This window comes from Fragaria vesca, linkage group LG3 (genome assembly GCF_000184155.1).
Source record: "Fragaria vesca subsp. vesca linkage group LG3, FraVesHawaii_1.0, whole genome shotgun sequence".
NCBI classification, from domain to species: domain Eukaryota; kingdom Viridiplantae; phylum Streptophyta; class Magnoliopsida; order Rosales; family Rosaceae; genus Fragaria; species Fragaria vesca.
The window spans coordinates 45,547-59,527 of record NC_020493.1 but is presented as its reverse complement, the minus strand read 5'-3'; the positions used below and the strand labels follow the sequence as shown (position 1 = coordinate 59,527).

The following is a 13,981-nucleotide window of genomic DNA, read 5'->3' as shown; positions in this document are numbered from 1 at the left end:
GCTGGGCCACTAGCCATAGCATACGCAAACATCACCGGCTACTCCGTACTCTCCGGCCTAGCTTTAGGTATGGAGCCGCTTTGTTCCCAAGCCTTCGGAGCTGGACGTCCAAAGCTTCTGTCAGTCACGCTCCACCGCTGTGTACTCTTCCTCCTACTTTGCTCCCTGCTCCCCATTTCGTCGCTTTGGTTTAACATATCGAACATTCTTACGTATGTTGTCCGAGTCCCGAAAATTACCTCAATGGCTCACCACCTATCTCATGTTCTCACTGCCTGACCTTTTCACTAACTCCCTCATTCACCCAATCCGCATTTACCTTCGCGCCCAAGGCATTATCCACACCGTCACTCTCGCCCCTTTTGCCGGAACATGCCTTCATCTGCCTATGAACTTCTTGTTGGTCACAAAGCTCCAGCTTGGGGTGGCCGGCGTCGCGGCGGCTTCCACGGCTTCTAATTTTCGCTGAATCTTTCTTATACATAGTAAAAGGTGATCATCTAACAGAGAATAGTAATCAGAAGGTGAGAAAAGTATTTAATATTTGATAAAAGTATTGTTTCTGCATAATCCCGGGGACTATGTAGAATCACGGTGGAATACGAACAATAGACAGTCATGAGCAAAAGAAAAGGACATATAGTGGTTCACCATGCCATCGGAGGACATGACTACGTCCACTTAAGGTTCTACTATCATGGCCAATAGGCCTTTGGGATCGGGAGAGAGATTCAGTCCCTTTTTAGATCATTTCTACATATGGGAAACCTTCCTTTTATAACTAAGGAAGGTTCCCTCCTTTTACATGTTTCCAATGTGGGACAAACTATACATAACTATTATCATGATGTCCTTTTGTAGAGCTTGGAGGAACACCTTCCCGATATGACACGGATGATATTTCATCATGGCAAGGTAGCCTGGATGTCGGTCTACAAGTTTCATGACTGGTCTATGGGCGGGGAAGGTAGTTCTCAACTACCGACTACAAGTCCCCCCAAGTTCCCGTTCGAGACACGTCTTGATCGAGTGGGGACTTGATACATAAAATGCCCATAGACCAGTCATTTATCAACGGATACCCGGTCCCAGTCCCAATCCCCCAAGTCCGTACTCAGGACGTGTGTTGAACGGGTCTTGCTTTTCTTGATATTCACCGTAGTCTTCAAGTCCGCTGCAACAAGATAAAAAAAAATGCCCCTCCTGACTCCCGGCTTCAAAACTTACTCGGCCGGGCGAGGATTGTTGTACCTTCACAATGAACAAATGTCCCTCCCGACCCCCGGCTTCCAAACTTACTCGGTTGGGCGAGGTGTTTTCACGTTTCCTTCACAATGAACAAATGATCGATTAGCCGTTTGCATAGTTTGATCAACACAATATGGGGCCAACCGAGTATTTGTTATGGCATAATAATTATCAAAAAGCACAATGGTTCATGCAATTGTGCAAATACTGAACGTCGAATGCCAATCTCTCGGTCAAATGCCAATCTCTCGATCAAATGCCAATAACACATAAATAAAGATATATGTGCCGCATTGGTGTTATAATAGTAAGATGCCATAACCTGCATGCATACTTCCCTAAACTCATATCAGATACCATAGTGTCATCACGAGCATGCATACTTCCACAAACTTATACGTGAAACATGCTTTAAACTTTCGACAAAAGATAATAAAACGAAGGACTTATCTTTGTAGTAAGCTGCTGAATGGGTGCACTCAAGAGGTTCAATAGTGTGGACACCTTCATGTTAGAATCCCGTAGAATAGAATCATGTTGCCTTACCCGTGTTGTATAGGTTTCTCTCTCCTTTAGTTCTTTCTTTCTTCCTTTTTTTTGTTTTTTGTTTTTTTGCCTACTCTCTTTCCCCTTATGTTGTGAAAGCCACCGGGACCCGATGGTTACCGACTTCTCACTGCTGCAAAGAATTTCCTTCTTTTTTTTTTATAGGTGCTGCTAGATGTACCCAACAAACTTCTAAGTAGACCCAGCAAAACAATTTTATAGATAAAGATAATTTCATCCTCATGTAAAATGACAATAACAGTCATGATAATTAAAACAATAACAAAACAAACCATGACACTCTTGAACCCAGTATTTTCTAATGTACCCAGCAGTACAACTTGAAAACATTGTTGATCCGAGCAAACCTTTAACCAGAACCCATAATCAAAATTAAGTATACACACAATGTGTGTTTATATATAACACATCATCAATTATGTTGCTATCTAAATTTTCAGTTCTCTGCCTTTCGGGTATTACGTTTTATTTTTTCAGAACATCTGGTTTGAGCTCTGGACTTGGCTGACCATCCAGTTCGATAGGGTCTGGATTTCGGCGTGCCAGCGGCGAGGGATGCGTGAGCCTGAAGTAGATTGTATCAGTGAGCTTTGGGTTTTATCAGATGTGGGTTTAATGGTTAACCATCTTACAAGATTAATTCCAATTGTAATACATACCAAATTACTCTTAACCATACCTAATTACCTATGATACCGATCACAATCTGAGCAACATCTGCAGAAACTATGATGATGTGATGACGGACAACTAAAGAAGAAGACGAATTAAGATGGAAGAAGGAGCAACAGATGGAGACAAGGCTGAAGTAAAATGAACGAGGGAAACAAGAGACAGATTTGGTTAGGTGTTAAAAGAGAAAAAGGAAGGAAATCGATTAGTTTTGCTGGTTTAACTTTTAACAAAGGGAGGGCATTTTTGAAAAGTCGCTAGGTGCACTTAGAGATTTTATGATTTTGCTGGGTGTAAATAGCTTGCTGGGTTTACTTAGAAATTTGATAGGTACATCTAGCGGCACCCTTTTTTATTCGTGTGCCGGTGTCTGCAGATACAAGACCACTTTTTGAACCTTAGTCCCCCTTTGATGGCTTCTCCACTCGGACTTATCTTTCACTTTCAACCGAACATCCATGCTATTGAATTCATCTTTCTTGCTGTTTATACCAGGCTCTCCCCATATCAGTGCGGGTGCCCAGAGTAGACGTTGGGTGTCCAGATCAACACCAAGATCAGACCAACTCCCTCTTCTCTCTTTAGCCGGAGAGGAATTCGACCGAGTTGAACCCATGTGCCATGTTAATTTGCAGGTGAGACCAGATGTGTCTAGACCGAGCTGCTTCAGCAGTGCCCATCCCGGCCGGGCAATTGATCGACGTTGTCGGTGGATCTCGGGCGCTACCAGGTGGCTCTCGACGCATCACTCTCGACCGGCGATGGATGAGCTTGGCCCGGGAGAACTAATCGGGCTGGACTCAAGCGGTGGAGGTGATCCCGACTGGTCGGCTGGTTGCTTCATCAATCCTCATGGTGACCCTACAAGAGTGCCCTTAGCTCGTCCTTTTTATCGTCATACCGGCCGATAGGCGGTGCCTGCCCGAGCTACCGCCTGAAGAGCTCAACGAATCCGGAGCGGGCAGCGGGAGGAGTGGGTTGTCACCGGCGAAGTTCCCGACCGGCATAACTAAACTCCGGGTCCCGGATGTCATCCCCGAGCGATGGCTGGAGGCGGGTGGAGAGCGATGGCATTGCTGGACCTTCAGCGATGCATTGGCAATTGGTAGAACACAACTCCCGGACGTTTCTGCTTAATTGGACCCGTTGACATATTTGGGCCAGATAATTGTTGGACCTGGTCGGGCACCTGCTGGCCCGCTGACTAGCTAGCCTTTTACTGGGCTTGTGCACCTCCCATTGGACCTATTGCTCTCATGGATTTGAATAAACTGTCTCCCGGAGGCAGAGCAACGTGACTTTTCGTAATGATTCCCAGACATCGCCAAATGTTTCTGCATACTCCCGGGGACTATGTAGAATCACGGTGGAATACGAACAATAGACAATCATGAGCAAGAGACAAGGACATATAGTGGTTCACCATGGCATCGGAGAACATGGCTACGTCCACTTAAGGTTCTACTATCATGGCCAATAGGCCTTTGGGATCGAGAGAGAGATTCAGTCCCTTTTTAGATCATTTCTACATATGGGAAGCCTTCCTTTTATAACTAAGGAAGGTTCCCTCCTTTTACATGTTTCCAATGTGGGACAAACTATACATAACTATTATCATGGTGTCCGCTTGTAGAGCTTGGAGGAACACATTCCCGATGCGGCACGGATGATATTTCATTATGGCGAGGTAGCCTGGATGCCCGTCTACAAGTTTCATGACTGGTCTATAGGCGGGGAAGGTAGTTCTCAACTACCGACTACAAGTATGATAAAAAGTACATAATTCGTTAAGTTTGGTTTATCTCACTTTAATACAGAAACATATATATATATATATATATATATATATATATATATATACTGTATCAAAGATGCTTTTAAGTTTGGTTCGAGGTTGACTCGTCTCTTGTGTTAGACTATCTACGGTCTCCTTTGCTTGTACCTTGGCATTTACGTGTCCGTTGGCTTAATTGTTTACGTTGCATATCGGAGATGACCTTTCGATCTTCCCATATTTTTCGTGAAGGGAATAAGGTTGCAGATGCTCTAGCTAATCACGGTACGTCATTAACACAGCTGGTTTGGTGGGATTCACCTTCTCATTTTATTTTGTTATATTGTAGTAGTGACCTTAATTATGGGGTCAGTTTTCATAGTTTTGTTTCATTGTTATTTGGTTATGAGAGGTTTTGGTCTAATCCCCCTCTCTTGATGTTTTTCTCTTTTCTTTTTTAATACATAAAAGTGTTAGGGGGTCATTCATCTCTCACTCATCTTTCAGCCAAAAAAAAAAGAAAAAAAGAGGAAGAGTAAACCAATCAAGAACACAGTTTGTCCTGCACCCTCAGCAACTTATTTTTCATTTATCTTGATTTCCAGAAATCAAACCTTGATAGGAGCTTCTTCGTTCTAGTCTTACATAAGGACAAATATTGACCATAAACTGAGACGACCGCAACCTAACCAAGTAACAAGTCACCACTCCAGTCAATTTATAGCTATGTTACATCTCTTTCTAATACATAGTAAAAAGTGGTCAAGGGAATAGTGAAGTGATCAGAAATTCAGAATGCCCTTCTTTCAATGTGTTCATGAACCTTGTGCAGTTGTGCTCCTCGCCACTTTAAGCTTCCTTAGCCTAGCATTGTGACTGATACAACCTTCTGTTGTCGCTATAGTTGTTTGTATGCAATAGATGAAATGAAATACGTACAAGTTGTTGAAGATGCTAGCTACCAACGTTTGCTCGTATTAAGACAGTAAACAAATAACCACATATATACTTCAGATCAAGAATCTCATATCAGAATACACCATTATATGCGGCATGAATCTTGTGAGAAAAGTGAAGTTCTAAGTAATAACGCAGAAAAAGTACCAAGTACGGAGATGCATTTTCTCCAGAACTGTGGTCAAAGTTCAGACCACATTTCATCAATAACTTTCCTACAGACTTGATTACCATATATTACACGACTCTTAATGGAGTCTTTTTCCGAAGTTGACTGAAGACTGAGATGAATATAGCCTCACAATTCCTGCCAATAAGTGATCATCAGAAACGAAATAGTTATCAGAATGTCTTCTAATCTGTTCATTGCCTTTGTAGTGCTCCCCATTCTTGGCTTCCTTGGCGTTTGCATTGAAGCTCAAGCACCAACTTACCGGTATCATGTCTGTTCAAAGACAACCATTTTCACTCCCAACAGCTCCTACCAGTCTAATCTCAATCTCCTCCTTTCTTCTCTCACATCCAACGCCACACGAGATATTGGATTCTACTACACTAGAGCTGGCGTGCTAGACTCCACCACAGAAGTAGTTTACGGTTCTTTCCTATGCCGTGGAGATCTCACCCCTGAGATGTGCCAAGGATGTGTTGCTACTATAGCCATAGATGGTGTCCCAAGGTTCTGTCCCTTTGGAAAAATTGTGATAATATGGTACGACGAGTGCATGTTGCACTACACAAACCAGTCCTTCTTGAACAGAATGGACGAAGAGCCTCGATTTTTCAAGGGGAACAGTCGGAATATCTCTGACCCTACCCGCTTTACTCAGAAACAATCAATGGTTTGGTGGCTCTGGCTTCAAATGCACCCTCGGGTGCTAAAAAGTATGCGAAGAAAGAAGAAAATTTCAGAGTTTCAGAAGTTGTACAGCCTTGTGCAGTGCACACCAGACCTATCAAGCACAAGTTGTGATACATGTCTTCGAAGAGCTATTGCGCAACTTTCAGGTTGTTGTACCGGAAAGCAAGGTGTTAGAGTTTTATATCCTAGTTGTAATGTTCGATATGAAATTTATCCATTTTATAGACTTCAAGCTGCCACACCTCCACCAGCGCCATCACCACCATCACTGCTTCTACCTCCCCCTCCTCCTGGTACAGTAACGAGACCTGATCAAGGTAAAATGAATATATAGCAGGACCTAGCTTATGTAACATGTTTTGTCTCACTTCTATAGTTGCATTAATCTTAATATTTACTCTATGCAGGAAATGACCAAATCTCATCCTTAACCATAGTGGCCATTGTTGTTCCAATTGCCATAGTTCTTTTCTTAGTGGGCTGTTTTTTCTTAAAAAGAAAGACAAGGAAGAAGTATGATGCTGTACAAGAGCAAAATGGTAACATGCATGAAATTACTACTTTAGAGTCTTTGCAGTTTGACTTGGCTACCATAGAAGCAGCCACAAACCGGTTCTCTGTTAATAACAAGTTAGGCGGAGGTGGCTTTGGAGAGGTCTACAAGGTAACTGTGATTTGAATTCGTGAACATGATGAATTTGAAAAGAGAAATTAATTAAAATGGGGTATGTGAACTCATATATAAAAGAGTGCTATATTGGTTACTACATTAATTTTCAGGGCACACTACGTAATGGGCAAGAGATAGCTGTGAAGAGGCTATCTAAAAGCTCCGGGCAAGGTCACATGGAGTTTAAGAATGAGGTTGTTTTGGTGGCCAAGCTTGAGCACAGAAACCTAGTGAGGCTGCTGGGGTTTTGCTCTGAAGGAGAAGAAAAGATGCTTGTTTATGAACTTGTGAAGAACAAAAGCCTTGACCACTTCTTATTCGGTATGTGCATGCCTTGTAAACTTGTAAGAAGTATAATCTTCATATATGCTATGATTTTGATTTACTTATTGCAACCTGATAACCTTTTTGCTGACATACATGGAAACAGACTCGGACAATCGAGGCAAGCTAGATTGGTCAAGCAGATACAAGATTATCAGTGGGATTGCTAGAGGGATTCTCTATCTCCATCAAGATTCTAGACTTAAAATCATACATCGCGATCTCAAAGCAAGCAACATATTGCTAGATGGGGAAATGAACCCCAAAATAGCAGATTTTGGCATGGCAAGAATATTTGGAGGTGATCAAACTCAAGAAAATACCAGAAGGATTGTTGGAACTTAGTAAGTACAAGAATTTGCATTGATTGTCTTCATATATAATTGATATCACTGGTATTATACTATGTCTCTGCTAATTAAGTACTAACATATCGCTTTATTGATGCTGCCGATTTAAGTGGTTACATGCCTCCAGAGTACAGAGTACGTAATGCACGGACAGTTCTCGGTGAAATCTGATGTGTACAGTCTTGGTGTCTTGATCTTAGAGATTGTAACCAGCGAGAAGAACACTAGCTTTCAATCCGAACGTGGCGAATACCTCTTGACCTATGTGAGTATAAGTTGAATTCAGATATCTGAGCAAGTAAATAATTTTTTCAAGATTGCAAGTTTCTTACATTCTAATGGATTCATGAAATGAAAAAATTCTAGGCTTGGAACCATTGGAGGGATGGGACGCCAGAAGAGTTGCTGGATCGAAATCTAAGACGTTCTTATTCAAGAAATGAAGTAATCAGATGTATCCATATTGCTTTACTGTGTGTCCAAGAAGATCCAGAGAAGAGACCTACAATGCAAACCGTAGTTCTCATGCTAAGCAGTTACTCGGTAACTATGCCATTGCCTCAAAAGCCAGCATTTTTCCTACATAGTACAGAAGAAATGAGGATGCCATCATTAACATCTCAACCATTAAACCAACACTCTAGCAATTCAGCTTGTTCAGTTAATGAAGCATCAAATTCTGAATTGTACCCTCGTTAAAGCTAACTAGCAGTAAGTAGGGTCACCAAAAAAAAAACAGAGAGGGTAGAGAGAGAAGGGAAAACAGAGAGGGTAGACTTTCTCTTCCTGGAGGCTTCGTTGAGCGTCGGCGGCGTGCTCCTTCCCTTGGCGGCTCCGTCCGCCTGCCTGAAGGCGTTGTCTGTCCCTCTGACGGCCTTGTCCGTCTTTCCGACATCTCCATCCGGTTTTCCGGCGGCGGAGTCTGTCCTTTTCTCTTGCAATTCCATGTTTTCTTCTTCCCTCCTCCAGATCTAGCCTCATGTTCTCTCTATGAAAACTCCAACTCCAATCTCTGCGAGTCTCATCAAAACTTCTTGTCTGCTTTCTCATATCTATACCCTGTAAGTGTGAAATAGAGGTGTACAGAGATCGAACGGCGTCTTTGATGCATGCATCGACACTTCTGTCCTTTTCTTTACTTGGTTGTCTGCGACGGTGCCGGCAGCGTCTCATCTGCTGGCTATGTGGTGGTGAGTTTCAATGTAGATTTGGGTTTGTTCTCGAGCTCTGTTTCGATGTGGATTGGCTATTTCAGATCGGGATCGGTTTTGGCCATCGGAACAATTTTCTCTTACAGGCGTGTGGTGGCAGTTACGGCCGCGACGGCGGGTGGCGGCTGCTGTTCCTCTCTGATCTACCTTAGTCTCTCTGTAGGGTTTGCTTCTGATTTGGGCCTTTTTAGGTTTCTTTTGTTGTCTTTGTTGGGTCTGTAACTTGATTTTCTTTTGTTGTCTTTGTTGGGTCTGTAACTTTATCTCACCTAATACATAACACGTATCAAAGATGCTCTTAGAAAGAGGAAAGAGTATATGGCAGCTGAATCTTTCTTACACATAGTGATCATCTTGATAAAGTAGTACGGGGTCCCGTCCAAAACCAATTGGTAATGGATAGAGTGGCCCAAACCCTATAGGGTCTCGTCCAAAACCAATTGGCAATGGATGGAGTGGCACAAACCTTTATAAACCACAGGCAAGGTTCCATTATTCCCGATGTGGGATATATATCTCAACACGCCCCTGCACGTGTGGCGAATGGCCCAAACCCTATGGGGTCCCCGTCCAAAAACCAATTGGCAATGGGTGGAGTGGCCCAAACCCTTATAAACCACAGGCAAGGTTCCATTATTCCCGATGTGGGATATATATCTCAACACGCCTCTGCACGTGTGGCGAATCTTCAAGCCTAATACGTTGACAACATTTTGGGTGACGTAGAGTTTGTGTGGCCTTTGGGTTTCACACGTGGACGTGGGTAACCCGCTCTGATACCATGATAAAGTAGTCTGAGGTTCACATCCAAAACCAATTGACAATGGATGGAGTGGCCCAAACTCTTATAAACCACATGCAAAATCCTATTATTCCCGATGTGGGATATATATCTCAACACATCATAGTAATCAGAAGGTGAGAAAAGTATTTAATATTTGAGAAAGGTATGATAAAAAGTACTTAATACAGAACATATACTGTATCAAAGATACTTTTAATAAGAGGAAGAGTAAACCAATCACGAACACAGTTTGTCCTGCACCCACAGCAACTTATTTTTCATTATCTTGATTTCCAGAAATCAAACCTTGATAGGAGCTTCTTCGTTCTAGTCTTAAGTAAGGACAAATATTGACCATAAACTGAGACGACCGCAACCTAACCAAGTAACAAGTCACCACTCCTGTCAATTTATAGCTATTGATAATCACTTATGGCCTAAATTCAACTACATTAATTGAATCTTTCTAATACATAGTAAAAAGTGGTCAAGGGAATAGTGAAGTGATCAGAAATTCAGAATGCCCTTCTTTCAGTGTGTTCATGAACCTTGTGCAGTTGTGCTCCTCGCCACTTTAAGCTTTCTTAGCCTAGCATTGTGACTGATACAACCTTCTGTTGTCGCTATAGTTGTTTGTATGAAATATAGATGAAATGAAATACGTACAAGTTGTTGAAGATGCTACCAACATTTGCTCGTATTAAGACAGTAAACATATAACCACATATATACTTCAGATCAAGAATCTCATCAGAATACACCATTATATGCGGCATGAATCTTGTGAGAAAAGTAAAGTTCTAAGTAATAACGCAGAAAAAGTACCAAGTATAACACGACTCTTAATGGAGTCTTTTTCCAAAATTGACTGAAGACTGAGATGAATATAGCCTCACAATTCCTGCCAATTTATAGCAACATCTCAAGCAGGGCAGCTATACCTTTCTTTTGTACATATGTAAGAGGAAGTGATCATCAGAAACGAAATAGTTATCAGAATGTCTTCTAATCTGTTCATTGCCTTTGTAGTGCTCCCCATTCTTGGCTTCCTTGGCGTTTGCATTGAAGCTCAAGCACCAACTTACCGGTCTCATTTCTGTTTAAACACAACCAGTTTCACTCCCAACAGCTCCTACCAGTCTAATCTCAATCTCCTCCTTTCTTCTCTCACATCCAACGCCACACGAGATATTGGATTCTACTACACTAGAGCTGGCGTGCTAAACTCCACCACAGAAGTAGTTTACGGTTCTTTCCTATGCCGTGGAGATCTCACCCCTGAGTTGTGCCAAGAATGTGTTGCTACTATAGCCAAAGATGGTGTCCAAACGTTCTGTCCCTTGGGAAAGATTGCGATAATATGGTACGACGAGTGCATGCTGCGCTACACAAACCAGTCCTTCTTGAACAGAATGGACGAAGCTCCTCGAGTTTCCATGTGGAACATTGGGAATATCTCTGACCCTACCCGCTTTATGCAGCTGCTTGGAGAAACAGTCAATGGTTTGGTGGATCTGGCCTCAAATGCACCGTCCGGTGCTAAAAAGTATGCGACGAAAGAAGCAGATTTCACAGGGTTTCAGAAGTTGTACAGCCTTGTGCAGTGCACACCGGACCTATCAAGCACAAGTTGTGAAACATGTCTTCGAGGAGCTGTGGCGCAACTTCCAGGTTGTTGTAATGGAAAGCAAGGTGGTAACGTTTTATATCCTAGTTGTAATGTCCGATATGAAGTTTATCCATTTTATACAACTGAAGCAGCCACACCTTCACCACCGCCACGGCCTCTGATTCTTCCTCCCCCACCTCCAGGTTCAGTAGTGAGATTTTGGAAGTTAGAAGCAGGGCTTATATTATGTAGTTGCTCTTTTTAATTTATACAGTTACATAAACCTTGATATTGAATCTATGCAGGAAATGACCAAATCTCATCCTTAATCATAGTGGCCATTGTTGTTCCAATTGCCATAGTGCTTTTCTTGGTAGGCTGCTTTTTGCTAAGAAGAAAGACAAGAAAAGAGTATGATGCTTTGCAAGGACAAAATGGTAACATGCATGTTTTTTCTTTGCTCTTGTACAGTTCAAGTCTTAAAGCATATGTGCCTATTATTAATTGGCTATTTGTTGATGCTGTAGGGGGCAGTGAAATTAGTGAAATTACTACTGTGGAGTCATTGCAGTTTGATTTTGCTACAATTGAAGCAGCCACAAACCAGTTCTCTGTTAGTAACAGATTAGGGGAAGGTGGCTTTGGAGAGGTTTACAAGGTAATTATGACGTTTGATCCGTAAATATGCTGCATATAGAATATGTATGAGAGAGTTCAAGACGGTTAAGCGATTAGATACTTGCTTGTTTCTATCTTAATTTTCAGGGAACACTTCCTAATGGACAAGAAGTAGCAGTGAAGAGGTTATCTAGAAGCTCCGGGCAAGGTGTCAAGGAGTTTAAGAATGAGGTAGTTTTGGTGGCCAAACTTCAGCACAGAAATTTAGTGAGGCTACTGGGATTTTGCTCTGAAGGAGAAGAAAAGATACTTATCTATGAATTTGTGCAGAACAAAAGCCTTGACCACTTTTTATTCGGTATGTGCCTTGTAAGATGTTAATCTTCATAGGGAAATTGAATAGCTGTTCTTTAAGCGAATTGATTTACTTATTCTAACTGTATACTTTCTTCTGACAAACATGGAAGCAGACTCAGACATTCAAGTGAAGTTGGATTGGTCAACCAGATACAAGATTATAGGCGGGATTGCTAGAGGGATTCTCTATCTCCATCAAGATTCTCGGCTTAAAATCATACATCGCGATCTCAAAGCAAGCAACATATTGTTAGATGGAGAAATGAACCCAAAAGTATCAGATTTTGGGATGGCAAGAATATTTGGAGTTGATCAAACTCAAGGATGCACTAGAATGATTGTCGGAACTTAGTAAGTGCAGAACTTTGTGTATTTCTGTATATGCAAGTGATACCAATATTCTCACACCATATTTGTACTAACATTTTTTTATGGATGCTGTTGGTTTAAAGTGGTTATATGTCTCCAGAGTATGCAATGCATGGACAGTTCTCAGTGAAGTCTGATGTGTATAGTCTTGGTGTCTTAATCTTAGAGATTGTAACAGGCAAGAAAAACACTAGTTTCTATCAATCAGACCGTGGTGAAGATCTCTTGACCTATGTGAGTTCAAGACTATAAATTAGACATTTTAATTAATTTCATGCATTTTTAAGTATATTATGTTAATGATTATTATTACATTCGAATGGTTGCAACATCTTGAGGGCTCATACAAAAAAATTGCAGGCTTGGAAACATTGGAGGGATGGGACGCCTGAAGAATTGTTGGATTCAAGTCTGAGAGGTTCTTATGCAAGAAATGAAGTAACCAGATGTATCCATATTGGTTTACTGTGTGTTCAGGAAGATCCAGAGGAGAGACCTACAATGCAAACCATAGTTCTCATGCTAAGCAGTTACTCTATCAGTATGCCATTGCCTGAAAAGCCAGCGTTTTTCCTGCATAGTAAAGGAGATTTGAACATGCCATCAGTAGCCACGGGAGCATCAGATAAACCCACTAGCAGCTCAGTCTCATATTCTGTTAATGAAGTTTCAATTACTGAATTATTCCCTCGATAATGTGAGTAATATCTAGCACAACAAACTGTTGAGAAGGGATGACACCTTCATAGTGTTGGCTTCGAGTCTAAGTTTTCTGATGCTTAAGTTTGCGCTTTTGATGTATGAAATTTCCAGCTTTGGACATTTATGAAACTATCTTGTATTCAATAAAAAAAACAAAAAGAACAAAAATGTAACCATATATTGGATTACTTGCTGCTCATCCATCTAGCAGGCCTACAGTGCAATGTAATTGCTTATCTACCTATTCTGCACGGCTGCACTGCGTCTTTACCTCAAGACGAACCATTTTGTTTCAAATTATAACAGTATATGAACATGTCGAAGATCGCGCTGGAGTCTTATTGATCTCGCTATCAGCAAGTTAAAACCTTAGAATCAGTAAACAAGGTGTACATTATGCCATGCATTTCCAGATCAAAAGAAAATCATGCATGCATTTCTGTCAATCGATCTATGTTTGTTGTGGGGATGTCACTGGAATTTATTCCTTGACGAATACGACCGTTGTTAGGTTTTGGAAAGTTCAGATGAAATTTCTCTTTTTTCTGAGTTTCAGTATCTTGTTTAATTTTGATCATAAATAAGGTCTCTTATGTACAGTTGGAACTTGGAAATCAAAGAAAGACCTAGCTTTGCCCACGAAAAGTGATTGACACGCTCTGGTCTTCACATCTTTATCTTGGAAAAGGTTTATAGCTTTTGTAGGTCTCCGTTGAATATTCTGGAGTTGATCTTGCATTTCTGTGAATCTGTCTTCATATCCAGATGGAGTTATACATCAATGTATCAGAATTCGATGTATAACTCAATCAGTTATACAATGTACGTATTCAGCATTTACACGCTTTTCTCAATCAGTTACGAAGAACATGAAAATTCAAAGACTTTTCTCAACTGAGAAAAAAGC

General features: G+C 41.4%; 1 pseudogene across 1 annotated transcript; it reads left to right on the top strand.

Moving 5' to 3' along the window:
* Positions 1-5,565: 5,565 nt before the first annotated feature.
* Positions 5,566-13,068, top strand: LOC101312812 (annotated as a pseudogene). Its single transcript, XR_184341.1, has 13 exons — positions 5,566-6,397; positions 6,488-6,744; positions 6,861-7,071; positions 7,181-7,418; positions 7,535-7,689; positions 7,791-8,110; positions 10,417-11,236; positions 11,303-11,465; positions 11,556-11,686; positions 11,794-12,004; positions 12,117-12,354; positions 12,456-12,606; positions 12,733-13,068. The product of XR_184341.1 is annotated as an uncharacterized LOC101312812 (transcript).
* Positions 13,069-13,981: the final 913 nt, after the last annotated feature.